This window comes from Triticum urartu, chromosome 4 (assembly GCF_003073215.2).
Source record: "Triticum urartu cultivar G1812 chromosome 4, Tu2.1, whole genome shotgun sequence".
Classification (NCBI taxonomy): domain Eukaryota; kingdom Viridiplantae; phylum Streptophyta; class Magnoliopsida; order Poales; family Poaceae; genus Triticum; species Triticum urartu.
The window spans coordinates 344,326,808-344,354,244 of record NC_053025.1 but is presented as its reverse complement, the minus strand read 5'-3'; the positions used below and the strand labels follow the sequence as shown (position 1 = coordinate 344,354,244).

At 44.1% G+C, this 27,437-nt stretch overlaps 1 long non-coding RNA gene across 12 annotated transcripts; it reads right to left on the bottom strand.

Annotated features, from left to right (window-relative positions):
- Positions 1 to 13,637: 13,637 nt before the first annotated feature.
- On the bottom strand, positions 13,638 to 21,146 carry LOC125551634. 12 transcript variants are annotated; one of them, XR_007302972.1, is made up of 10 exons: positions 20,661 to 21,146; positions 20,341 to 20,378; positions 20,207 to 20,230; positions 19,958 to 20,035; positions 19,543 to 19,789; positions 17,608 to 18,537; positions 14,788 to 17,293; positions 14,550 to 14,563; positions 14,263 to 14,309; positions 13,638 to 14,140 (listed from the first exon to the last, which is right to left on the bottom strand). It is a non-coding gene; the product is annotated as an uncharacterized LOC125551634 (long non-coding RNA). The 12 variants fall into 12 exon arrangements; XR_007302978.1 differs by having other exon boundaries at positions 15,575 to 17,293; positions 20,661 to 21,144; XR_007302975.1 differs by lacking the exon at positions 14,550 to 14,563 and having other exon boundaries at positions 14,263 to 14,346; positions 15,575 to 17,293; positions 20,661 to 21,144.
- Positions 21,147 to 27,437: the final 6,291 nt, after the last annotated feature.

Sequence of the window (27,437 nt, the reverse complement as noted above, 5' to 3'; positions counted from 1 at the left end):
CTGTCCACGGTCGACAAAGGAAAACAAGTTTTATTATTACCCAGAAATGGTGGGGACGGCCATCTTCATCTTGGGCAGAGCCTTGGGCGGCTTGGACGGCGCTGCGCGTGGGTGCTTGGGAGCCTTTCCAGTCGGCGTAGGAGAAGAGGTCCGAGGGCGTTTCGACGACTGCCCAACAGGAGCAGTCGCCCTACCACGCTCCCGCGCTGGGTCGTGTGTGAGCTTGGATCGCCCCTCCGGGCGAGGGGGTTCAACCTCCTCCTCCTCTTCGCTGGAGTCGACGTCGTCGCCTCCCTCTCCTTCACCGTCAGACTCCCACTCGCCTTGATCGTCTCCGCTCTCACCTCCGCTCGCCTCCCCTTCCTCAGTTGGCCCCTGTGCCCCGTTGGGCGTCGAGTACATCTCGGTAGTCACCTGGAAAACAACAGACAAGACGAAAGTCAATCGACCTACTCAAAGAAGACCAATGAAGAAAACAAGATCTCAGTCAGGAGCATAAAGACATACCTGGTCCACGTCATACGAGTTGTCGAGTGGAATTACCCTCCTGGCTCCTCGGGGGTTGTCTTTGTTCCCCGTGATGCTCGACAGCCACCCCTCCAGCATCTCGTCAGTAACCTCCTCCGGGAGGACCCGAGTGGTGTCGTCAAGACCCGAGTACAGCCACATCGGGTGGTCACGAGCCTGGAGTGGTTGGATGCGCCTCCGGAGGAAGACCTCCAGCAAGTCCATACCAGTCACGCCCTCACGGACAAGCTCAACCACTCGACCAGCCAGTACTTTGACTTGGGCCTTTTCCTCCGGCGTCACTTTCAGAGAAGCAGGTTTTTTAGCTCGGTCCAGTGAGGAAGGGGGAAGTCCGGTCGACTGCCATGGGGTCGCCTGGTCTTGACAGTAAAACCAGGTCGCCTGCCAACCGCGGACCGACTCCGGGAAAATGATAGATGGAAAACAACTCTTTCCCCTCGTCTGGATCGCCAGGACCCCGCACAGCTGAATCACCTGCATCCTTTCGTCACTCGACTTGGCCTTCTTAACCGATTGAGAACGGCGGGTAAAGATGTGCTTGAAGAGTCCCCAATGGGGGCGGCAACCCAAGAAACCCTCACACATGGAAATGAAAGCAGCGAGATATACGATGGAGCTGGGAGTGAAGTGGTGGAGCTGCGCTCCCAAGAAGTTCAGAAAGCTCCGAAAAAAGGATGGAGTGGCAGAGAAAACCCTCGGTCGATATGGGTGGCTAGGAGCACACACTCACCGTCGCGAGGCTGAGGTTCGATCTCTCTCCCCGGGAGACGCGCAGCTTCGTGGGGAATGACTCCCCCCTCGACCATGTCGTCGAGGTCTTCTTGCCAGATCACCGACGGCATCCAGTCGCCCTGGATCCAGCCGCGGGGCAGAGCAGACCTTGAGGAAGATCCGCCCCAAGCAGATCTCTTCCCTTTCCCCTGCGCCGCCGCCTTCTTCGCACGCTCCAGAGCGGATGTCTTGTCCTTCGCCATCGTTGCTGGCAAATCTCGCACGGGTCTGCGGTGCTAGGGTGAGAGCGGAGGTGGCGGAGGAGCTTGCGAAGGGAGAGAGGAAGAAGAGAGCACACTGTTTGGAAACCCCGAGCCGGCTACTTATAAGAGGCCGCTCTCGAGTGGCTGACTGGTAGGCCCAGGCAATCCAGTCAAATCCCGCAGCGGACGCGCGCGCAGTACGTGGCGAAAAAGGTGGCACGGAAATTGAGGAGCTTCCGCTTTATCGCTCCCGATTACTGCGGCCGCTCCCGTCCCGCGCGCTTCCCGAAATCCGAATCCCACGACATCCGCGGGCTGCAAAACAACTTGTCAAAACAGAAGACCCCACTCGCGCCGACACTCGGTATGTCACAAGTAAAGAAATTCACTCGACGAAAGTCCTGGAATGGATCAAGGCGACTGGAAGAGTTTGATAACGTCATCCGTGACGAATGACCAAAAACGAGGCACTCATGTAGCCTAAAGAACCAGTCGGAAGGATCTCCAACTCTTTCCCCACTCAAACCTCGATCCATTCGGGGGCTAATGATGAAGCTATGTACCTAGGGTAGGGGCATGGACCTGTCCAAGGAGCCCTACCCAAGGACATCCCTAGAAGAAGTCACCTTTCAATCGACTTGAAGGTATCCCACTCGACGAGTTCAAGACACTCGACCAAGAAGCTATCACTCGACCATGAAGCCAACCACTCGACTGCCAGGAGACCTAAAGTCACTCCGCAGGCAAACAGTCGGCTATTAAGTAGTCTCTATGGTCATTATAGCACTTTATTAGGGACGTTATCAGTAACGCCCAACCTTAAATGTACCTTAAACCCTGCATCACTGAGGGCAGGAGAGGGCCGGCGAACTCTATATAAGCCACCCCCCTCCTTAGTATGGGGGGTTCGCACCCCTGTTATTCACACGCCTATAATCCAATCGACCGCCTCCGGGCACCGAGACGTAGGGCTGTTACTTCCTCCGCGAAGGGCCTGAACTCGTACATCTTGGTGTGTTTACAACTTCCCAATAGCTAAGATCTAGCCTCTCCATACACACCCCCCTACATCACTGTCAGAGTTAGAACCACGACAAATATAACATTGATTTAAGCCTCCCCCAAGTTTGAGCGATACTTTCTCCTTTACGAGGCCAAAAATTATATATATATATATGTAATTCCGATCACGATGAACCGGATGCATAAGATAAAACTTCTGATGAAATTCCAATTTCAATCGGTTATAGTTCCATGATCCAATATCATCACATAGCCTATACCATGTCAATGTCTTTCCATTCAAAGATAAAGGGAAGACCTTCCTATTGACAACATCCTTGGGCATACCTGCAAGCTTAAACAATCCACAAACTTCATCCACATAGATTAGGTGCATATCGGGATGTAATGTTCCATCTCCTGCATAAGGATTAGCTAGCAGTTTCTATATCATACCCAAAGGAATTTCATAACAAATATTTTCAGTAGGTGCAGTAGGTTGAGGAGCAACTCTTTTCTCTTTCGGTCGAGGTGAAGATACCCCGAACAAGCCCCTCAAAGGATTATTTTCCATAGTAACAAGTGATAGTAAATTTCAGCACACTATATAAATGTTTCCCTACCGAATTCCACTTACCAAAGGCACTTCACTCCCCGGAAATGGTGCTAGAAAAGAGTCTTGATGACCCACAAGTATAGGGTATCTATCATATTCCTTTCGATAAGTAAGAGTGTCGAACCCAACGAGGAGCAGAAGGAAATGACAAGCGGTTTTCAGCAAGGTATTTTCTCCAAGCACTGAAACTATTGCTAACAGATAATTGTGTGATAAGATAATTCGTAACGGGTAACAAGTAACAAAAGTAAATAAGGTGCAGCAAGGTGACGCAATCCTTTTTGTAGCAAAGGACAAGCCTGGAAGAACTCTTATATAAAGCAAAGCGCTCCCGAGGACACATGGGAATTACTGTCTAGTTAGTTTTTATCATGCTCGTATGATTCACGTTCGTTACTTTGATAATTTGATATGTGGGTGGACCGGTGCTTGGGTGCTGCCATTCCTAGGACAAGCCTCCCATTTATGATTAACCCCTCTCGCAAGCATCTGGACTACGAAAGAAGAATTAAGTTAAACCTAACCATAGCATGAAACATATGGATCCAAATCAGCCCCTTACGAAGCAACGCATAAACTAGGGCTTAACCTTCTCTCACTCTAGCAACCCATCATCTACTTATTAATTCCCAATGCCTTCCCCTAGGCCCAAACAATGGTGAAGTGTCATGTAGTGGACATTGACATAACACCACTAGAGGAAAGACAACATACATCTCATCAAAATATCGAACGAATACCAAATTCACATGATTACTTATAACAAGACTTCTCCCATGTCTGTAGGAACAAATGTAACTACTCACAACGCACATTCATGTTCATAATAAGAGGAGTATTAATTATCATTAAGGATCTGAAAATATAATCTTCCACCGGATAAACTAACTAGCATCAACTACAAGGAGTAATCAACACTACTAGCAACCGACATGTACCAATCTGAGGTTTTGAGACAGAGATCGGATACAAGAGATGAACTAGGGTTTGAGAGTGGATGGTGCTGGTCAAGATGTTGATGGAGATTGACCCCCTCTCGATGAGAGGATCGTTGGTGATGACGATGTCTTCGATTTCCCACTCCCGGAGGGAAGTTTCCCCGGCAGAACAGCTCCACCGAAGCCCTAGATTTGTTTTGCCCAAGTTTCGCCTCGAGACGGCAGTGCTTTATCCCGAAAGCTTCCTGTGATTTTTTCCAAGTCAAAACACACCATATAGCAGAAGATGGGCGTCGGGGGCCTGCCAGGGGGGGCACAAGGACGGGGGCGCGCCCTCCACCCTTGTGGCTGGCAGGTGGCCCCCCTCTGGTGCTTTCTTTGCCCAATATTTTTTATATATTGCAAATATATTCTCCGTGAAGTTTTAGGACTTTCCGAGTTGTGCAGAATAGGTCTCTAATATTTGCTCCTTTTCTAGTCCAGAATTCCAACTGCCGGCATGCTCCCTCTTCATGTAAACCTTATAAAGTAAGAGAGAAAAGGCATAAGTATTGTGATATAATGTGTAACAACAGCCATAATGCAATAAATATTGATATAAAATCATGATGCAAAATGGATGTATCAAGGACGCGCGTTATCAGCGAGACGACGAGCTCAAGGACCTCCTCTTCGAGCAGGATTTTGCCGCAGACCGCGAGTTCCATGAGAAGCAGTCCGCATGGCGCTTGTCTCCTTCGACTCCGACAACGACGAGTGAGCGTTGGCGCCACAGGGTCGCCGCTACACTGGGAGTGGTCGGGTGAGCTCCGTTTTATCCTAGTTAGGCTACGGCGGTATCGCATTGTAGTATAAATGTAGCGATGATCGACCTCTGTAGCCATGGTTAACTATTATGAATGGACTATGTGTTCTTCAATTCACCTGCGAATGCTTTCTTTTGAAATTTATGGTTCCAAATTGTAGCGACCCGACCCGAATGGATCAAGTCTCTGTGCTTAAGTGTCATCCCTGGATCGGTATGCTGACACACACAGTACTCGAGGATTTATAACAGAGGTAAATCACATGTATAAGTAACGTAAACACTATTACCTCAATCCAAAATAGCAGAAGTAACAAGGTTGTGGATTCCCATCAACACCAACGGCAAAGTTGAGTGTAGAAATCGTAACCCTAACGTATCACTTACTCGTCGTAAGAAATCCTGCAACATGAGACGTTGCAGCCACAAAGGGTCAGTACATTGAATGTACTGGCAAATTTACACCATAGATAATGATGAATAAAGGCTATCACTACATGCATATTTGGCTGGTGGAAAAGCTCTATGGTATAGATTTTTGCGAAAAGCCAATTTTTCCCTACTACAAAGGAATAAATTTTATTTAACTATCATGGTGGTTGTTGAACATTGAGAATGGTTGACAGCATTCTCAATCCCAATTAAATAACATCATTAAACCCAATAAACTTAATTTAAAGTAACGTGATGAGATTCACATGATAATCCAAGTACTAGATACTCAAAACGTCCATAACCGGGGACACGGCTAATCATGATTAGTTTATACACTCTGCAGAGGTTTGCGCACTTTTCCCCACAAGACTCGATCTCCTCCGTTGGATTTCTCGTACTACATGGTATTTGAGAAACGGATGACCGAGACATAGTCTTTCAGAAGCGTTTGCACCTTACGATGGGTAGACCGTACCACCTACAACCCCTACATCTGCTAGTCTACCACTGTAAGAGTTCACACGACTTAATCAACTATGCTAGAGCCCATAATAGCTTGTGGCTGCACACGGAAGTTTTTAGTATGAATAATCTCATGATCCCTTTGAGCCTGGGTGGCGGTCCATAAAAAAACAGGCAATCCTGGTCTACCCAGGTGCCTAGACAGGCAATCCTGGAATAGCAAGGTACCTCAATCCACCCAGATGTGTGTTTAAGTTGCCACCTTAAGTAAACCATTAATTAACAATCTCACATCGGTCATGGATACTCTCAAAACCCAATCCACGTCTACGAGCATAGCATGGCACTATAAGCATAACGTAATAGTAACTCCCAAGGGTTTGATAACAAACAGGTAATAGGTACTACCTCAACTACTTCCCATCCCACAATTTAATTAGATCCTAATCATGCAATGTTTGAGGATTGATCTAATGCAATAAAACTGGGTATGAAAGGGGGTATGATCAAGGTGTGAACTTGCCTGCAATGTTGATGAAGATGATTCGCACTCAAAAATCTTGATAGCTCTAATCGTCACACTCCGGTCAATCTATCGTAAGCAAGCAATAGTAACCACACATAAGCAATCACTCAAAAGATCAGAAAGAACGAAGATGACGATTCGGAAAACATCAAACCAAGCAAATAACTCTTGCAACATAAAACAATTTCTAACAGTACCAAAATTATGTGAATTTGGCCTTATCAGAAAGTTTAGGTCAAGAGCTTCGATTTGCAAACAGAATCAACTCAAACGGAGCTACGAAACTCAAGTTATGTTCAAAAAAAGTTTGAATATAGATCTGAACAAAATTCGAAATTTGGAAATTTCAAAAACATGTTTGGGTTGGATTACTGGATAGAGGGGATCATAACGAAGAAGTGGGCGTTGGTTTCGTTGGATTTGGACAAACGAGTAAAAAGTTATGGCTATTTAAAAAATCAGGGCCAAGCTGTTTTACGGAAGAAAAAAATAGCTACGGGCTAGGGTCTAATGTATAAATACGTAGACTAATTGATAATCTAATTATTTTATCGTGTTAGTCAAAAAAACGAAAGTATAAGAAGAAAAAGAAAAAAAAACAAAGAAAGATACCTTTATAAGGCAGACAAAAGATGACTTTGAAGAGAAGAGAAAATTTCTAGAAGTCGCGCCGGAGAGTAGAAATATATTTTTCTTAAATGAATCTAGTCAAACCAAAATATTGATTTAACCCGAATCGGATGATTTTTGGAGGCTCTATGGGTCTATATTTATTGGTGGAAAAGAGGTTTAGAGGTCAAAGGCTAGGCAATGTGGGACTAAACGTAGACGAAAATATACGAAACAGAGAAGAAAAGAGACGGATGGGCCTAAAGGCCTTCGGCCGGCCGCAGCGTGGGCGGTGCAGTTTTTTTTTTGGAAAATTCGGCCTAAGAAAAAAAACTAAAAAGGCTGGCTGGGCCTGGCCCATATAGGATAAAGAAAAAAATAGGGCGCCCGCTGGTACTATGATGCGCACGTGGGCGACAGTTAGCTTCAGGCGCGCGTGTAGTTTTTTTATACAGAATGCGATAAACAAAAAAAACGAAAATAAAAATAAAACTTTATATCGGCATATTATATATCGTAATTTTCAAAAAAAGATTTTCTACAAGTTGAACATTTTTGTAATGCCAAATAAAATCCACACAAATTTAGATAATTCAAAGAGTGCTACTGGTCTAATAAAATCCAATAAAAATCATTTTAAAAATATCAAAATGATTTCAAATTTATTTCTCTCCAATTTTTTGTTGTAAGGAATCATGTTAAAACTCAAATAACTCCAAATTGAAAATAAATTCAAAAGAACTTTGAATTTAATTCTTTGAAACTCCCAACTCATATTTCATATAATTTGAAGAAGTCATTTTATCTTCTCTCATGAAAATCATTGAGCTGCATGAAGTTTATGAATTGAAATATTTCCAAATGAAATTCAATTATTTTCAAATACCCTTTCATTTAATTTAAATGGAAGAAGTCATATCATCTTCGCTCAAGGGTTTTGTATTTGAAAATAATTTGAATTCATGGAGATCAGAAAGCAGATATGAAAGTTTGGGAAAGTCCTTTTATTCCCTCTCATTTAACTTTCAAAAAGTTTTGAATTCACTCACTTTCAGACAATCAATCAAATCTATCTATTTAATATAACATTCCAAAATTTAGAATTTTGGGATGTTACACAAATACGGTGTCTGTTCGGCCGCAGCAGAAATTACCCCTCAAACTTGATGCGGGGCTAACCTAATCTAGGCCATCCTTTCACGAATGGAGGGGATTCCCACGAAGAACACGAGGGGAAAACATGAGGGGAACGAAAGGTAACACTCAAATCAACAAGGAACGATCACACATGTGCTAGATCAGAATACACATAGAGATACACAATCCAAAGTCAACAAAGGATGATACAAAGGGTAACTAATTCATCTCCGTGAGGAGGCCTTGAATCCACGAAGGATCTTCCCGTGAGGGGCCTTGAATCCACTTGGGGGATCTTCTTCGGAGGGGCCTCAGTCTCTCGTGGAGAGGGTAACAAGTGGATGGGCACATCTGTATCTCTCAAATGAGCTAAATCAATGCTAAGCCTAATAAGAGGGAGGATGAGGAGTATATATAGTCTAGGTGGGCGAAAGGGGTATATGGGCCTAGGCCCAACACACTGTGCACAGACAGGCGTCGGTCGTCCGGTAGCTACCGGACGTCCGGTGGCTCGTGAGGGTCCGGACATCTAGGAGCAGTTGGACGTCCGACATTCCGACTCAGATCAGGCGGCGTCAGACTTCCGAAGGCGGTCGGCCGTCCGGTCGTCGGTCATCCAGTGACTTTGGACTTCCGATAATTTCCCTTCTGTTGGGTGACAACAGTCGTCCGGGCGCTGGGAGGTGTCGGACATCCGGGCGCTGGGAGGTGTTGGATGTCCGGTCCTTGTCGGTCGTCCGGCCGCTGGAGTCCTCGCTAGCTGGGCCTTGGTCTGACTGGCTAACGCTCCAGGCGTGGGATGTCCGGTCCAGGCCAGTCGTCTGGTGGTTGTAGACTCCTGGCAGCTCCTTCTCATGGTCCTTGTATTTGGCGTCCTCGCTAGCTCGTCCGTTGGATGTAGTGGCTTTGTTGCTTCCCTCTAAGTACCTGATCACACATAGGGTTTACGCTTGAGGTAGTAGGACTGTCTCACATGTGGAAAATGCTAGTTCGGAGAGGAGCGAGTTCACCTTAGTTTCTATAGCCCTTGCTCGAGCTCTTGTCATAGGTCCATCACTACAAAAAAAAGACACATCGGTGAAATTTTGGGCCGAACAAAATATTTTTTATCATGCTTATGACACTTCTATGACGATAATTATGACAAAAAATCATGACAGAAAATGGGCTTTTCGTCCTGGGCGGGCCACGGATGCACCTGCATGACATTCTTTGGGCCGTCCATGATGGAAAAATCGTGGTAGAAGCGAGGGCGAGGAGATTTTCGGGGAGTTCCCGATTATGGTGGGTGGTCGGGACCGAGCGATGCACGAAAGGATTGCGCGTTTGTCTTGTACACGTACGCGCGAATGTGCGAGGTGTTGGGCTATAACTAAACCCGAGCGAGGTGTTCGCTTACTGAACTCGAGCGATTGCACTAGCTACGTTACTGAACCCGAGCGATCAATCCCTTGGTTGTTAACTGAACTAGAGCAATTCCTTCGCTATTGCTGCTAACTAAACCCGAGTGATCGATCGCTGCTGCTGCTTACTAAAGCCTATCGAACCTGCTGCCTCTTGATGAACAGTGAATGTGGGGGTTGGTTGAACAAGTCGAGACGTACGTGGTTAGTGTTGGATGAACAGTTCCCTATGGGGGTTCTATGAACAGGATCCCGTGGTAGTAGGTCGTTGCCGCTGGATGAATAGGACCCCGAGAGGAGGCCGCCACAGCTGAGGTGGTTGGGGTGGATGAACAGGACCCCATGAAGGGCTAGTTGAACAGTAGCCAGTGGAGGGCTGGATGAATAGTAGCCCGTGGATAAACAGTAATTGGTGGACGAAGGAGGAAGACGCGGTGGATGAACAGTGCAGGTGGAGGCTGGAGGAAGTCGATGGTCGGTGAACAGTAGCCCGTGGAGTCCCGTTTTGCGGTACGCCACACCCTTCCCAATGAACAGGACCCCCGTTTCGACCGTAGCACTTCAACACAAGTTTGTTCCTCTGTTTTGCAGTACTCCAGGCCCCTCTCGATGAACAGGATGTCATTTCGACAGTAGCCGGTCGAACAGAAGGCCGTTTCCTCCGTACTGCGATACGCCAGACCCCGTCTCGGTTGTTCCGTCCAAGCCGATTGGCTCCTGATGAACACGATGCATTCCATTGCCTCCCGATGAACACGATGCATTCCGTTGCCTCCCGATGAACACGACACAGTTTCTCCATTCTGACCCAGCTGGTTGGCTTCCGATGAACAGGACGTCGTTGCTGCCGTCCGTTGCCTCTCCATGTACACGAGCCCTGGCTGTACGTATGCGCGAGTAGGCATTCAAGACCCCGCCCGTATGTACGTATGTGGACATATTTTTTGGCATGTGGTTGTATGTACGTGTACACGGTTTAGAAGGGACTGCCTGAACTGCTACGTCAGGGGCTCTACTACTACACGTGCGGTTGCTTGCTCGGCCACGGTTCATCGTTGTAGAGAGACCGATCGGCCAGTATTTATGTACACGTTCGCGACTAGAATGACAATGCTACATATGCTTCGACCAGGTCGGTCCCGGCTGTCAGGGAGGATAAGGAGGCACTTCCTTGCGTGTGAAGTTATTGATGGTGGGTCCAAGCTCTCAGGGGAAGGATTAATTTTTTTCGCGCCTAATATGGACGCACTTCCTTGCGTCCGAAGATATAGCTGGTACGTCCCAGCTATCGGGGGGGAAACATTTTTTTCGTAAAATACATAGGCCCTTTCGGTAGGTCCCCACTGCCAGGTGGAGGAATCATTATTTTGCGCGTAACAAGGAGGCACTTCCTTGCTGCGACCATGGACCCAGCTGTCAGCCTCTCCACATACAGTCCTCTTCCTATGTAAGTTGTTCCTTGACCACGTTGACCACGCCGTGGCGAGAGCACCAAGGCGGTGGACGACGGCGAGGCCTAGGAAGGGAATGACCCAGAGCCGGGGAAGATCGACAGTTGTTTCCCACGCAGAGGGGAGTACGAGGGTTTACTGGTAGGGCTGCAGTGTGAGGCTACCGTTGCCGGAGAATAACAGGAGGTCTGGGTGAGTACAGGGATGCCCAGGCCAGCAATGGGAGTAGGGTGGGGCGATGAGGCCTGCGCGGCAACAGAGCCAACCACGAGAGGCAGGAACAGGCGGCATGACCAGTGCTGGTTTGGGCGGCTGGAGAAAGAAGACCATAGGTTGACGAAGCATTACAGCCGTTGGATGGACATCGTACGGTCACTAGAGCTAGAATCGTTCCTATTGACTAAGCTGGCAAAGCCCTCCGTCCGCGTCAGCCTCCAACTATGGTGGGTGCCAGCTAGCAGGGGGTATTCATTTTTTGTGCGTAATAAGGAGGCACTTCCTTGCGTGTGAAGATATAGTTGGTGGGTCCGAGCTTTCAATGAGAGGAACGTTTTTCGCGAAATACAGAGGCTCGTCCGGTGGGTCCCTGCTGTCAGGTGGAGGAATCATTATTTTGCGTGTAATAAGGAGGCACTTCCTTGCATGCGGCCGTGGACCCCGCTGTCAGCATCTCCACGTACAGTCCTCTTCCGATGGAACTCGTTCTTTAACCACATTGACCATGCCACGCCGAGAGCACCAGGGCGGTCGATGATGGCGAGGCCTAGGAAGAGAACAACATGGAGCCAGGGAAGACTTGGCAGTGGTTTCCCACGTGGAGGGGAGTACGAGGGTTTACTGGTTCATTTGCCGTCGCCGGACAATAACAGCATGTGTGGGTGAGTAGAGGGATGGCCAGGCCAGCGATGGGAGTAGGGTGGGGCGGGGAGGCCCGCGCGGCACCACAGCCGGCCACGGGAGGAGGGAGCACGCAGTCCTGCCGGCACTAGTTTGAGCGGCTGGAGCAGGAAGAGCAGAGATGAAGAAGCATGATGGCTATTGGATGGACATCCAACAGTAACTGCTCTCGTGTGTTGACTAAGTTGACACGGCCTTGCCTGCGCGTCAACCTTTTTTTAGGAAAGTGTACGCGTCAACCTAGTAGGCCCACAAGTCAGCTTCAAATATGTGGAAAACAGAATACAACCCATCTTCCATTATTGCTAATAAATGTATAGCCCATTGGCTAATTCTTAAGTATTTTTTTGAAACCCATATTCTTTTTGTTACCATTACAGCCCATATTCTGGCCACGGTTAAAAATTCAATCAAATTTTCATATTTTGGTACGGTCCGAACTATTTTTAATCCCGAAATTTTGAATCACGTTCAAACTAATTTAAAAATAATAAATTTATATCAACTTAAAATCCAGCATAATTTTCCCCGCAAAAAAATTAATTCAGAATGTCAAATTCTTAAAAAACGATATTCGAAACTAATTACCGGTTTGCTGTGTTTTTAAAATTTACATTCCATTTCTTACTACTTCATTTTTTGGGCAAGCGAATACATTGCTCTCGTCTTGAAAGATTTGCACCCCAGCACGTCTAAGAAAGCAAGTAGGCCTCCGTTGGGTATTTCTTTTAAAAAAGTAGAACTGGGCTAGCCATTTTCAGCAAGCAAAAAACACAACTGACTCATCATGTGGTAAACATAAAATAAAACCTAGGCTAGACGGGCCACAGCCCCCACACAGCCCCATTGTAACCCTGATCCGTCTCTAAAACTAGTAAATAACAACTACTTGTTCCTGAAAAAAAGTAAATAACAACTGTACGACCTGCTGGGTCCCTAGTGTCAGCCGCTCATTGTGTAATTCTCTCGTTTATTGACTACGTTGACAATGGTGTGGGACCCAGATGTCCAACCATTAGGAGGAAACATTTTTTGGGCTTGTAATAACGAGGCAGTTGCTTGCGTACTGCCATGACCCTAGTGGGTCCATACTGTCATCCTCTCCACGAATATTCATCTCCTTATTCCTCTCGGTTGTTGACCACGTTGACAACGGCAGACGGCGGCGCACCGCGCACGGCGAGCGAACCAAGGTAGAGGACGACGGCGAGGCCTCGGATCGGAACGAACAGGAGCCATGGAAGATGTGACAGTCTAGTCGCAGGTGAAGGGGATTTTGAGAGTTGACTGGTTCAGGTGCGGGTGCATGTTGGGGCTGATGTCACCGGAGAATAACATGACGTGTGGGGGAAGAGAGTGATGGACTGGCCAACGTTTGAGGGTACGGTAGGGCGGCGGAGGCGTAGCCAGCCACGGGAGGCGGGAGCAGGCATAGCCAACGGGGTGGTTTGGTTTGGGTGGCTGGAGGAAGAAGACAAGAGATAGAAGATACACGACAGATGTTGGATGTCAATCCAACGGCTGGTAGGCAGAATCGTTTGTTGACTAGTAAGTGGACACCACCTTGGATAGGCGTTTTCCTCGTGGGTCCCAAATGTCAGAATCCAAATCTGTCAAGGCCATGCAGCCTTTCATATGAAAATGTACATCCCATTTGGTGTGCTAGTTCAAAATAAGTTTGTGTGTGCGGGTGGGGGCTAATCACTTGGGTTATGTAATGCACAGCGAGCTCAAGCAGCCGGCGAGAGTGATGTTATTTCCCTTGATTAGGATTTGTTACAATATTTCTATCTTTATAAGGAAATGACAAGCCATTTGCCTTGTTTCAAATAAAATATGACAGTCGCAGCCGAGTTGAAAAGGGCAACAATATCTAACTCAAGCTTATAAACAGTACAAAAGCCCAAGGATTAATTGTTCATCAGGTTTAGACAAAATCCAGACTGAACACACATGGCAATAACATCTAACCCAACCACTATTTTTGGCAGTCACAAATAAATGGGTCGGTGTGATCCATAAAATCAACATCCTATGCCAAAAAGTTTACTCGCATATGACGACAAGTTGTTGTAAATAGAAGCCGAGCACGTTCATAAGCCCATTTGTCGACCCGAATCTTCTTTTTTTGCTGTCCAACATATCCATCTGTGAGAAATTTCTTGTTGAAAAACTTAAGCCCCATGGACAATAGTAACCTCGCATTCAATAGGAAGAATGTGACGAAGTCTCTGTTTGCCTGATTGGATGCATAACCTTCCATCGTTATTGTCCTCAAATGAATGTCATGAGAACTGAGAAAATCCCGGTGCTTATTACACCACCAATTGGTTATGATTTTCTCCATGTGTTGCTGCCTACGTAGACATGAAGATTGAAAATAGTTAATGTTTAAAAAAAGAGTATGTCGATAGAGCGACAGCCGAACGGTAATTCTAGTACAATATATATGAGCTTTCAATGTGCATGAAAGAATCACCTCTATATAAAAACTAGTTGACCCGTTCCGCCAAATGGCGCAGAGACCTGCTGAAGACATGTTGTCGATGAAAATAGTTTCATGCTGCAAAAACCTTCAACTAAATCATGCTATTTTTTAAACATGTTTATTACGTTGTTAAATAGTAGTCTAGGAAAAGGGAAACTTTGCATAATATGAATATGTTCAGTTTGAAAATATGACCACTATGATGAGAGAGTAAAGTTGGCATGGTTGTATTTTTTTAGCAAGTTTGAAAACATGGTTATCATGATGAGAAACCTGACCGTGCATCTTTTTCCTGCAAAAAAAAAGGAAAAAGATAAAAAAAACCTAAGAAAAAAACATGTCTGTTGTGTATATACGGAGATATAGGAATCGAAAGGTATTATGATAGTCCATACCTGAAAAAAAAAGGAAAAAGATAAGAAACCTAAGGAAAAAGCATGTCTTTGTTGTGAACATACATAGATATAGGGATGAGGAGGTATTAGGATAGATCATATGTTATTTAGCCCAACCCACATAGAGCGATGCCTGTGGACCGAGTTGAATATGAAGCAGCAGTGGACGGATCCAGCAGAGAATGTCTATCCCCTTCATTTCTTTCTCGGTTCCTCAGTTGGGTGACAGAGGCATTTCCTCAGCCACAGACCAGTGCGATTTCTTATCCGTTGCGCCGCTAAAAACATGTTGTGGATGAAAATAGTTTCTTTTGCAAGGACATATTCAATACTCGTTGTAGAAAACCCATATATTAAACCATACTCTTTTGAAAATGTCTATCACATTGTGAAATCCAAGCTTGAAAAAAGAGTGTATAACTGTTGCACCAAAAAATTATATTTCTATAACACTGCCCATCGCGCTAAATGGCACCGAGTCCCATTTAAAACCATGTACTTGCTAAAAATATTTGAATTTTTTTAGTAACTGTGTTTGAGCAAATACATACGGTAAGAACTTAGTAAAAGTTTAATTGATTGTCTGTTTAAGCTCACATAAAATGCAAGATGGCAACAACAGAGCACAATTGTATCATGTGCACCAGCAGCCAAAATTAGTTAGCTAATAAATTGTCTTAAGGGAACCAACCGTTTTAGAGTAGTTTATTCCACATCTCATTCTCCTCGAAAATGAGCCCAAGTGGCCATCAACGAAAATACAATTGTTTTGATACAACAACGGTAAGAGAAATGAGTAACCACCAAAGAAACAAAATGTTTAAATTAGTTATTTCTAACCATGGAGGAGAGTTGCATGTGAACTTTATAAAAGAAGGCCAACATCAAGGAACATCATGTTGACATACTCATCCTGCTCTCCGTTCTTGTCATCAGTCCCGGCAATCAGCTCCTGACCAACACCTTAAGCAACAACCACGACAATGCCCATTCTTCTTTATCCTTGCATATACAGGAACTCAATCAGGTCAAGAAAAAAGATATGAATCAACTCTCAAGATCAAGTGAGATGGGTGCCTTCCCTGTCTACTACCGCCAGGCTCAACACCAACTCCACATATCAAGCACATGTTGCCTTTCCACAACATGACAACACTCTTCAAAGCAACAAACAAAAAGATTGGGCCTACACTGACGCCTCATTACCTGAGAAGAATAAAAGAGGGAGCTCACCTTGATGAGTTGGAATCAGACGCACTCGTTGTAGCTCGACCAATTGTAATAAAAACTAAAGATACGAGCACAGCAATTTCTATCGCAATTGCAAACTATTAAAGATGCCTTCAAGGGCCAAAAGAAAAAATGCATACAAACATGAATTGCCCAAAACAATTCTAAAATGCCAGACCACCATCATACAGGGCATATTTTCAGTATATCTTAACATTTCATATGATATGATAATTTATCGTATTTATGGAGAAAAAAACCAACCAGCAGTTCATCCAGAAAAAATGTGCTTGCCATAAGAGTGCTGCATAAAGAAGTAAAATATTATCTTATCAGACAAACAATTGAATATCTCTGGACCAAATATATGCTGGTGTAAAACAAAAACACATCAGGAGAAGCAATTACGATACAATGTCAATATAAAGACGCATTTTGAAATATTTAACATCTGGTTGGGTAAGTAGCAGAACTCAATGTTTTTGGATAAGTAAGGGACAGTCAGCCAACAGGCTACAGTATCGATAAATGCATAGAAGGACATAAAATATCTTACACTTTGAGCCGCATCCCCAAATCTTGTAGATAAGTGCAAATACGATTTCCGAAGGTAAGTCTCTTTCTTTAAATCAATGTCATCCCTCTTAGACGGAGAATTCTCTTCTATTTCCTTTCTACTGAAATACCATGGAGCACTAAGTTTGCCAGCTTCCTTATTCTCGCTCTTTGTAATTCCGTAGGGGCTATTTTCTACAATTCTGTAAATTAATAGCTAGAGCGACATTTCACTACAACAACCAGTGGACAATGTATTTGACTAAAGTAGTACTAATATAGTGTTTCTATTGTATCTCAAGAATTAACTGGATGTTTGTACAACAAATACTACTCATGAGCGTAACTTTAGCTCTAATTCTTAACCAACTTATCAATGATTATTCTAAAAACTGAAGCGACAAATCTTGTTATTGTACATAGCTTAAGTCCAAAGACTACCTTAGGCAGTGGCGTCTTTGGCATGTCATTGTCTAATGAAAGCGGCATTTCTATAAGTTCTACTAACTTGTCACCAACTTCCTGAAGATTATTCCAAAACCCCAAAGCGAAGAGTTTTTTTTACTGGAAATATGAGATAACTGAATGAAATACAAATATAGACTATCCTAGGTGGCAAAGTGTTTGGCATGTCGTCATGTAATGCTAGATGGCGCAACCCATTTATTTTAACTGGGTTATTTGCATATCAAGGCGTTTTATGTACAGCTATAGGTTTTATATAGCATTAAGTAGCACCGGGCACAACATACCTCAAATGCAGCAACGACCGATCAACAGCAGGAACAAACCACACAGATACATGTTATTTCCTTGATCACAGTAGCTAACCTTCACATCACCTGCAAGAGAACCATTAAAATATGGGTCCAGAAATCAAACGGGTGGACGGCCTAAAGAAAGAAAAATACGCATGTAACTTTGCACAAGATATTGAATGAAAGATATGATAACATCAACCTACAAATACGGCTATGTATGGATTAACAACACTAACCACTATATGTTTGAGTGAAAAAACAAAACTGCAGTAATAAGATAAAAAAATGTTCTCAAGGTCACAGCAACGCATATTTTAACCAACAAAGATCAACAAGAACCCGTATAGGAGAGCTACCTAGGCATGTCTCTGAAGCTGGTTGTATCTATAGCATACCTTTGGCAAGAAATTACTTGAGGACACATGTCGCTGCTAACTCTGTCTTCCAGACCATTTTCACATCCTTGGAGCCCATTCCCATACCATTACCCATCTCAACGGTAATTGGTGTATGACACGACCACAAAAACCTAAATCAACATCACCCAGAAGGATCATTTTTAGAACAAGTAGGAAAAGAAGCACAAAGTAATCATCACCACCTTGGCCCTTGGGGAACCAATTTTAACATTATTACCTTTCATTGACATGTTTGAAACAACAACTAACCTGCATGTGCCTAGTAAATCTTAAAATAGAGGAAGGATACAAAACATGATAGAAGTGAACCCAAATGGTCAAATACTTCAGATTCTGACACACAAGGGAGAATTCCCAACCTGCATCTTACTCAATTGCAAGCTAAAATCAATAGGGAAAGTAAAAGAATATGGGACAGGTGTGACCTGAAAAACTAAATCCCATATATGTTCCTCTAAATCCTGTATCATAGAACCATATACTATCCTAAATCAAGTAACGGAATTATAATCTACCCAACAAATTTATAGGGAAAGTATCACCACTATAAGCATTCAAACTAATCATTACATGGTAAATAAAGACTACACAGAACTAAAAGAAAGACAAAAATATAAGTAAAAATATATTCTGATCTCTGTTAGCTTTTGTTACCTCTATCGAGCACCTAATACAGAATCTGCATGATAAATAGGACACACCCTAGCATACTGAATATAACAATCGTTTGCCGATACATGTCACTATAAAGCCAAATAAGCTGCAACACTTGTAACTTCTTCTGTGCCTCTCAAACTCAAACCCTTTAGTAGGAAACATACATCTTCCCTAGAACTTGTGGTTACTGGAATCGAAATGCCTGAAGGAATCGCTGCTGCTACCAAGCACTAGTCCCACGCCTGGTCTCTGCACGAGACAAAACCCATGAGCAACCATTCAAACTATAACATCATGAAAGGAAAGTGGTGCATCAGCTAACACCAACATTTCCTTCTTTTCACATATGGTAGGGACCTTATTATGTTTACAACAACCAAACCAGAAGCTTGCACTGGCTAGCTCTATGTATCCCTGTGTTATTGAGATCAACACAGTTGTTTTAAATAGCACAACAAAAGTCATTCTAACATGAAAGTGAAAATAATAAATGTCCTATAAATGAGAATGCTATGCTTGTTATTTCACATACAGGTGCTAAAAAAGTTGTTCTAAGACACATGAGCAAACCAAATGTTTATAAGTTGATAAGTAGCAGCTGCAGTGGCCAGGAACATTTAAATATAGTACCATATGAAGGGACGACACATGAATACATCAGCTGCGGCTGTGTTCTTCATAAGCAATGCACGCATCAATAATGTACGAACCTAGGTCTAAAAAAATCACAGCGAAGAACCAATTTTATTTCAAAAAACGCATTACAAATAAGCATCACAAACAATTAACTTCAGAGCATCTTCTAAAAAAGCATAGAAATATCCATCTCCATCGCTCATCTATTTAGATTGGCCATGCTGAATACAAACTTTTTTCCAGCAGTTGGTAACGATGCATTTACCTATATATTGGCCAAAAGACCAATAATATATATCCATGACGACATAAATCCGGTGCTGGAGAAATTATTTATTTCAGAGCATAAAAATTCAATCGGAACCATTTAAATAGTAGGGCTATATACTAATATGAAAACGGATCCCACCTATGGATGTCATCTGATGCCAAGAATGAGAGGAAACTAACTAAGCCTGAATGCCACCCATATTGAAAATATCCATACTATGATTGGGAGGCCAATTGAACATTATACATCACATAATGTACTATGTATGTACATTAAATTATTTGCCAACTGTATACATTTTGTTTAGACAGTACCCTCAAGTCTCGACTAATACAATATTACATTACCTCTGCTCATTTTTCATAAAATGCCATGCCTATTGGCTTGTTCTTGTCGCTTGCTTATAATCATCCTTTCTATGGTGCTCACTTTCCTTTTGCTCCTGCTTCTTTTTTGCTTTTACGAAAAAGAGGGGAGAAGTCAAAGAAGGAAAGGTGTCTGCACGCGCCGATGAATCAGGGCCGAAGGGAGGAGGCGGCATGGGGAGAGAAAGAACGGGTGTGTTGCCGTCGGATGTGCTCGCCGTCGCTCGACCTGTGCGCAGAATCAGAACAAAGGTGAATCTATTCTGAACTCAAGGACACAAAAGTGTGACAAAATAAAGGGGAAGCACCAATCCTCCACAAGAAATGGTGCCGATAGGTAGAACATATTCCTTTTCATGTACTGTGGTGGAAGAATTGCAGAAGAAATCAGGCTCACCTATCTTGGAAGGGTCTGACTGCTCCAGGGACATCAAGCCACAATATCTCCAACCACCGATAACCAAAACAATATGCCCTGTCATCAGTTTCAGACTTCCAGTCACCGAAAACTGTATGGGCCAAAATTAATCTTCAGAGAACATAGGAAATACTAAATAAGCAAAAGGATAATCCCTGGAAATGCAATACATGTTGCAAAACAGCAAGATCATCTGTAAAAATATGAAAAAAAAAATACACATCTTACCCTTCATTGGCCGCCTCCCCTCTCCTGCAGCCACACCCCAGATCCAGAACATTAAAATGATCAGCAGACGAAGTACCATGATAGCACCCACATAAACGATAATACACGTGTACCTAGGAAATAGAGCAGCTAACCTTAACGAGAAGAAAAGAGATGCAACAGATCGTAGAACCTGCAAAACAAATGGGAACGATCTGGTCAGAGCACAACCATGGTACAGTACATAGAAGCAAAAGCACACTGCACAAATAAGAAGTTAGATTCTGGCACAAGAGAGGGATTTCATCGCCTCCAGCTTGAGCTTGCCTGCGGGCTGTCTTACATTGCGTCGGACTCAACGGCAAGGTGAGGAGGCAGGGGAGGGGGAGCAAAAGGGATGGGAGGAGGTCCTACAAGGGCGACGACGTCGTCCTTGCGGGAGAGGACGCTTCTGGAAACGCATGCTTGCACTCACCGGCGCTTGCTGTTGCCCAGCCGACGAGTCTTCCCCACCTCTGACCCCGCCCACATCCGCCGCTCCTTCAACCCATGCTGCTTCCGCCCGCAGCCGCCATGCCCTTCATGGCCTGCGGCCCTGCCCCCTCTTCCTCGGCCAGCTCTCATGGCTTCCATGGCGTCGTCGATCTGGGATGTCCGATGCATCATGGTCGTCATCGCGCCGTCCTCCTCGATCTATGGCGGCAACGAAGTGGAACGAGCGGCACAAGAGGGGTCGCGTGGGGCGAGGAGGAGGAAGATAGGGAGAAGAGGAGGCGGCTGCGACAGGAGGAAGAGTGAGAAGAGAAGGTATGGTGGAGGAGGAGGAGGAGGCGGAGCCCGGGCACGCTCGGGGTGGAGCACGGGAGGATGGAGGCGGCCGTGGTATTGGGGAAAGGGGTCTAGGGTTCCACAACCCACTCGAAGCACGCCGCGCGCGAGGAGAGGATTGGCCAAAATCCTTTCGCACCTGCGCGACGTTTCACCCAGTCGATAGATGTCAGAAACGAGCCCATCAGTCATACTCTAAAGAAACTTATCAACAGGTGAATATTAGATTTACCAAAGGTAAAGATCTGACGGCCCAGGCTCAGAACGAGGACGATCCGACGGTCGCGAATGCATGACATCGAGGGATCACCGTGGGAGCAAGTTGGCTAGCTTCTGTTTTGTTTTAAATTCTCGAGACATGGAAAGCATCGTGAGAAGCCAATAATTTTGTTCGGATTAATACTAAACATTCCGATATATAAGATCTTCACAGAATCCAACACCATTGATAGGCTATCAATCGATGAACTCTTCATTGAGCATATAACGTAATATTAGTATCCAAAGTGTACTCCAAGATGATATAAAATGTATGCGCACAAATGAAAAACACAGCTTGTGATTACAAAAGTGTAGATGATAATATACAATACCTGAATAAGTGTGGAGCCAAACACCATGTCGTGATGTACAAACGGATCACGAATTACACCCAAGGCCTCAAGTTTAGGCGCAGAGACGATAGTTATTTGTGAAGGTTTATAACAATAATTAAGGAGCAACCTTTGAAGTGAAGGGGCATCCTCGATGATGAGTTGTTGTCCTTCAAAATAAATTCCAATGCTTTTAAGGTGAGGCCACTTTATTTGGAGACAATGGATACGAATTTCTAATCTGAAAACAAGCAGCAAGCACTCCACGGCAGAGCAACCGGCTTGGATGATGTTGTGTAGTGAGGCCTCTGACAGATCAACCACCACAAGCGAAAGTCTTTTTAGCAGTGGGAGTCGAATCACTAGTAGCAGATTGTCTGGTAGATGGCACCGAGAGAGGGTGAGGGTGTGGAGAGAGGAGTAAAACCATGAGATGGACAACGGTGGTGTGGGCACAAATACATGGAGTTGGGATCACGGCATATATTTTTCGTAGTATTGGTAGAACTCGAGCTGCTGGAGTTTTTTTAATTTAGTGGATGTCAGCCAGGCGTGCACCGTGTGGAGTATGGATAGCAGGTAGCGTGTCGGGATGCAGAGGCATTGAACGGGGCCCTGGTGGGAGGAGACGATGGCTCTGAGGAGATCAAATTCATGAAGGACAAATATCTGACGACAATCGAGATTAAGAGGCGTGCTACACTAGAGAGTGCGTCATCGAGATGCGAGGACTTGTGTGCGGCATCCATCCTTAGTAGGGACAAGGGAGATGATCTCCCCAAGGATGCGTCCGGGATATCGCTGATGCGGTCCACCGAAGAGTCTACGGGCTCCTCGGATCCGATGGGGGGAGGCTCACCGCTTCTCCCCGCGCTACCGGGTGCGGGATCTACTATCGGCGTCGCCGCTGACGGGAGTGATAGAGGCGAAGGTGTCCCGATGTTTCGATGAGATAGCTATCGTTTTCTAATGAAATCGACTTTGACGATCCGACTAAGAACATGCGAAGACATCGCGCATTAACAATTCGCTAAACCAACTTCTGAGGGGTTATTGACCACACCAGAGCACGATCAACCTGATCACGAGGGTCTATTTCCTGCAAGCAAACAAACAACAAGCAAGAAACTGAGATTACAATCTGGATATTCCGAATATAAGACGAATGCTTTATTGATCAAGGTGGGGTTCTGTGACGCCTTGGTATGTTTGTTGAACACAAACGAAGTACGCGAAGTTGCAGCTATGGCAAACTTTTAATCTAAACAAAACCCAAAGTCTAAAAGATGCCCTAAGGGCTATATATATGGAGGAAGAGGGGGGAATTTCGTGGCCCTTGGAGAAGGGGTCTGAAACCAACCCTAACTCTTGTTTGGCCACACATACGGACTCTAAAAACAACATATAATCAAGTATTTCGAAATTACATGGGCCTGGCCCAATAATAAGGTGACGCAACACCTAGCATAGCCTCTGGACGAAATTTATGACGTGGCATCTTGTATATTTTGTCCAAGGCTTCATGCACTCATTATGGTGGATTCAAAGTCCTGGAATCATCACTTGTAACTCCATTCTTGTTCCCCTTGCGCATGCCATCATCTCCATGCTTGAACTTGCACCAAGGTTCATCTTTCTTGTCCAAACTAGGCCCTTCATTTGTAAGCAAAATATCCAATTTAGGCAGCATCATATTCTCATGAACATTAGAATCATTACCAAGAAACGAAAGTACCTGGTAATTCAACTGGCGTGCACGAGCTCTAGTAATTGGTCCAGTATGTATAGCAGCAGGGGTTGTGGGTGTAACAATGGTATTGGTGTCCTCATCAACCTCCCCTTCTTGAAATGAAGTCGTCCTCGACAGAAGCTCATCTTCCTCACCCAAATAAGGCTTCAAATCGGCAATGTTAGAAGTGGGACTAACCCCAAAATCTGCAGGCATCTCAAGTTTATATGCATTATCTTTTATTTTCTCTAACACCTTAAAAGGACCATAAGCACGAGGCATTAGCTTTGATTTGCGCAAATTAGGAAATCTATCCTTACGCAAATGTAACCAAACAAGATCGCCAGGTGCAAACACAACATGTTTTCTTCCTTTATCTCCAACAAGTTTATATTTAGCATTCATCCGCTCAATGTTTTCCTTAGTTAACTCATGCATTTTCAACATTAATTTAGCACATTGTTTAGCATCAAAATTAACCGTCTCCCAAGATGGAAGAGGCAACAAATCAATAGGTGCACGCGGTAGGAAAGCATACACAATTTCTAAAGGGCACATCTTAGTAGTAGAATGCAGCAAACGATTATAAGCAAATTCTACATGGGGAAGCATTCTTCCCACATTTTCTTGTTATTCTTCAAAACAGCCCTAAGGATAGACAATGTCCTATCGACTACTTCAGTTTGTCCATCAGTTTGGGGGTGACATGTAGTATTAAAAAGAAGTTTAGTCCCCAACTTAGTCCATAAACATCTCCAAAAGTGGCTAAGAATTTATTTTTTTTGACTGGGAACTGTAGGGGAACCCCCCACAGCATTTAACTTTTATTTAAAGCAGAAGGTACAATGTACAATGATTACAAGGGGTAATCAGAACTAAAAGGAAAAAAAAGAGAACTAATCTACTGAGATATCAAAAGAACCTCAAGGGGGTGAGAAAGAAATCCATTTTAGCAGGTCCTCCTTGTATCTAGCCTTCACTCTGTGCTGCATGAGTGTAATATCATGGATGAATGCACTTCTCCATTTATTAAAACTTTGTCTCTCATGCATGAACACTTTTGCATTCCTTATTATCCAGATGTTCCAGCAAGCAACAAAAACAACTTCAGTAAAAAAAGGCTGAGCAAAATTCTGCTTGGCTTGCATAACAATGGCAGACATGTCATCCCCAGGTGACCATGTAATTTGCAGATAGCTCCATATTCTAACACTGAAATTACATTCAAACAACAGGTGATTTCTGGTTTCCCTAGTTCTCAAGGGACAAACAAGGCAGTTAACCCCATCATCAAGATGCCAATGTCTTCTTTCGACCATGTCCTTAGTATTAAGCATGTCCATGATTAACATCCAGGCAAACACTTTAATTTTCATTGTGCAGGAGGATTTCCAAATCCAAAGAAGAAGTGGATTGAAGGACATGTTAGAATGCATGAAGGAGTAGAATAGCTTGGGCTTGAAAGCATTACATGTCCCCTGCCAGAACCAAGTGTCCTTTTGCTCCACTTGTCTGCTACAGGAAGACATAAGATCTTGTACAGTCAAGAACTCCTGATATGCCTGAGCAGATAGAGGTAGATGGAACATGTTAATCATATCCTGCAAGTGGAAGACCTCATAAACTGTGACCCATGGATCTTTGACATAAGAAAAGAGCCCAGAGAACCTTGATTGCAAAGGTGTAACTAAATCCCCAATCTTCCACTTATCAGACCAAAACAGAGCAGAGTTCCCAGAGTTAACTTGAATCCAAGTAGTGTTTCTGTAATGATCCAACAACTTGCAGATATCCTTCCACCAAAAGGAACCACGAATGGCAGTTCCCTGAGGAACAGAAGAGTGATAGTAGGTGTCCCAAATAAGAAAAACCCATGGTAGGTCAACTCTATTTAAAAAATTGTGCAAATGTTTTAGCAACAGAGCCATATTCTGTACACCCAAATTCAAAACTCTCAGCCCTCCTTTATTTTTAGGCCTACAAATGAGGTCCCAAGATGCCAAAGGTGGTGAAGGCTCATCCCTGCGCTTTCTCCATAGACACTGCCTCTGAATTCTCTCCAATTGCTTTAAAATTCCTGCAGGTGCAAGCAAACTACCAAGATAAAAGATGGGCAAGGAAGATAGAGCAGAATTGAGGAATTGAAGCCTTTCCCCTTGATTCAGAAATGAAGAACTGGCTGTCATCCTCCTTTCCATACAGTCCACAAGTGGCATGAAATCCACCATTTTAGGCCTGGTAGTACCAACAGGCATGCCCAGATAAGTGAAGGGCATTTTACCCACTTGACATCCAAAAGCAGCAGCCAAACCATTGATAGAGTCCTCATCAACATTAATGGGCACCATAGAAGACTTATGATAATTAACCACTAAACCAGTTGATGTGGAAAACACCTGTAACATGTCTTTCAGAGCCAAAAGCTAAATTTTTGTCTGCAGGTAAGATGATTAGAGTATCGTCAGCATATTGCACTATTGGATAATTTTGATCATGGCATGGTATAGGCATCTGTAGAATTCCCCTCCTGAACATATCATTAACCACTGACTGCAACAGATCAGCAGCAATAACAAAGAGTAAAGGTGAGAGACAATCCCCTTGCCTCACCCCTTTCTTACAAAGAAACTGCCTACCAGGCACACCATTTAGTAGAACAGATGATGTCCCAGTGGAGAGCAACTGCTTGACCCAGGAGATCCATTTCTGATTGAAACCTTTGAACTTGAGGATCCGCGGAATAGCTTCATGTTCAATTGAGTCAAAAGCCTTTTCAAAGTCTAGTTTAAGAATTATGATAGGCCTCTTGGATTGATGACACTGATGCAAATACTCCAGATACCAACCAATACAGTCATGAATAGTTCTGCTCTTAATAAAACCATACTGATTCTTATGGATACATGCCATGATGATATTCTGGAACCTATTAGCAGCCATTTTAGATAAAAACTTGAGCCCCATCCCTGTCAAAGAAATTGGCCTGTAATCTCCAACTTCCTCAAGAGCTAGCTTCTTAGGGATCAAGGTGATGTAAGAGCCATTAATATTCTCTAGATTTGCATTTCCAGAATGAAAAGACTCAGCCAACTCATAAAAATCCTGACAGATAATGTGCCAGCACTTTTTGAAGAACAATCCATTAAAACCATCAGGTCCAGGGACTTTATCAATGGGCATATGCTTGATTGTGTCATCCATTTCCTCCTTTTTGAAACGCTTAGTAAGAAAATCCAGCCCATCCACAGGTTTTAGCAAGGTACTGAGGTCAAAACCCATGGCTATACCAGAAGAAACTCCCATTCTGTTCTTGAAACAATTCCAGATAATTGCCTCCATCTGAGAATGTTGAGAGACCACTGACCCATCAATATCTTTCAAAGAAGCAATAGAGTTTCTTCTATGCCTCTCACTGGCCATTGCATGAAAGAATTTTGTGTTCTCTCCTGCCAGTTTAATATACCTGACTGTACACCTTTTTCCAATAAAGAAACAATAGTATTTGGCACACCATGCAAGCGAATAATTTAACGAAAGAATAAATCAACAACATTAGCAGCATCATCGCTTTTATGACATAGTATGAAGTGTGCCATTTTCAAAAATCTATCCACGACAACAAATATGCTATCCCTCCCCTTCTTTGCAAGAGGCAAACCTGATAGAGGCGAGTGTGTCCCGATCTTTCGATGATATGATAACTATCGATTTGGTGGAGACGACATTGACGATTCAACTACAAACGTGCACGGCGTTGCGCCTTAGTAATCGCTAAACCAATCTCCCGAGGTTACTGACGATGCTGGAAGCACGATCAGCCTGACCACGAAGGTCTATTCCTGCACGCAATCGAAGAACAAGCAAGAATATGATAATGCAATCTGAATATTGCGAATATAGATGAAGTATTGATAAAGGTGGGGATCCGAAAGCGGTCTCGGTCTGGTCGTTGGACACAAATGAAGTACACGAAGTTGCAATGGCTTACTTTTAACTAAACAAATCCCAAGCAAAAAGCTACTAGATGGATCTACTTATATAGGAGCGAGGGGTGGTGGCCAAGGAGGTGGGAGGACGTCCCAAGGCAGCCTAAAACTAACCC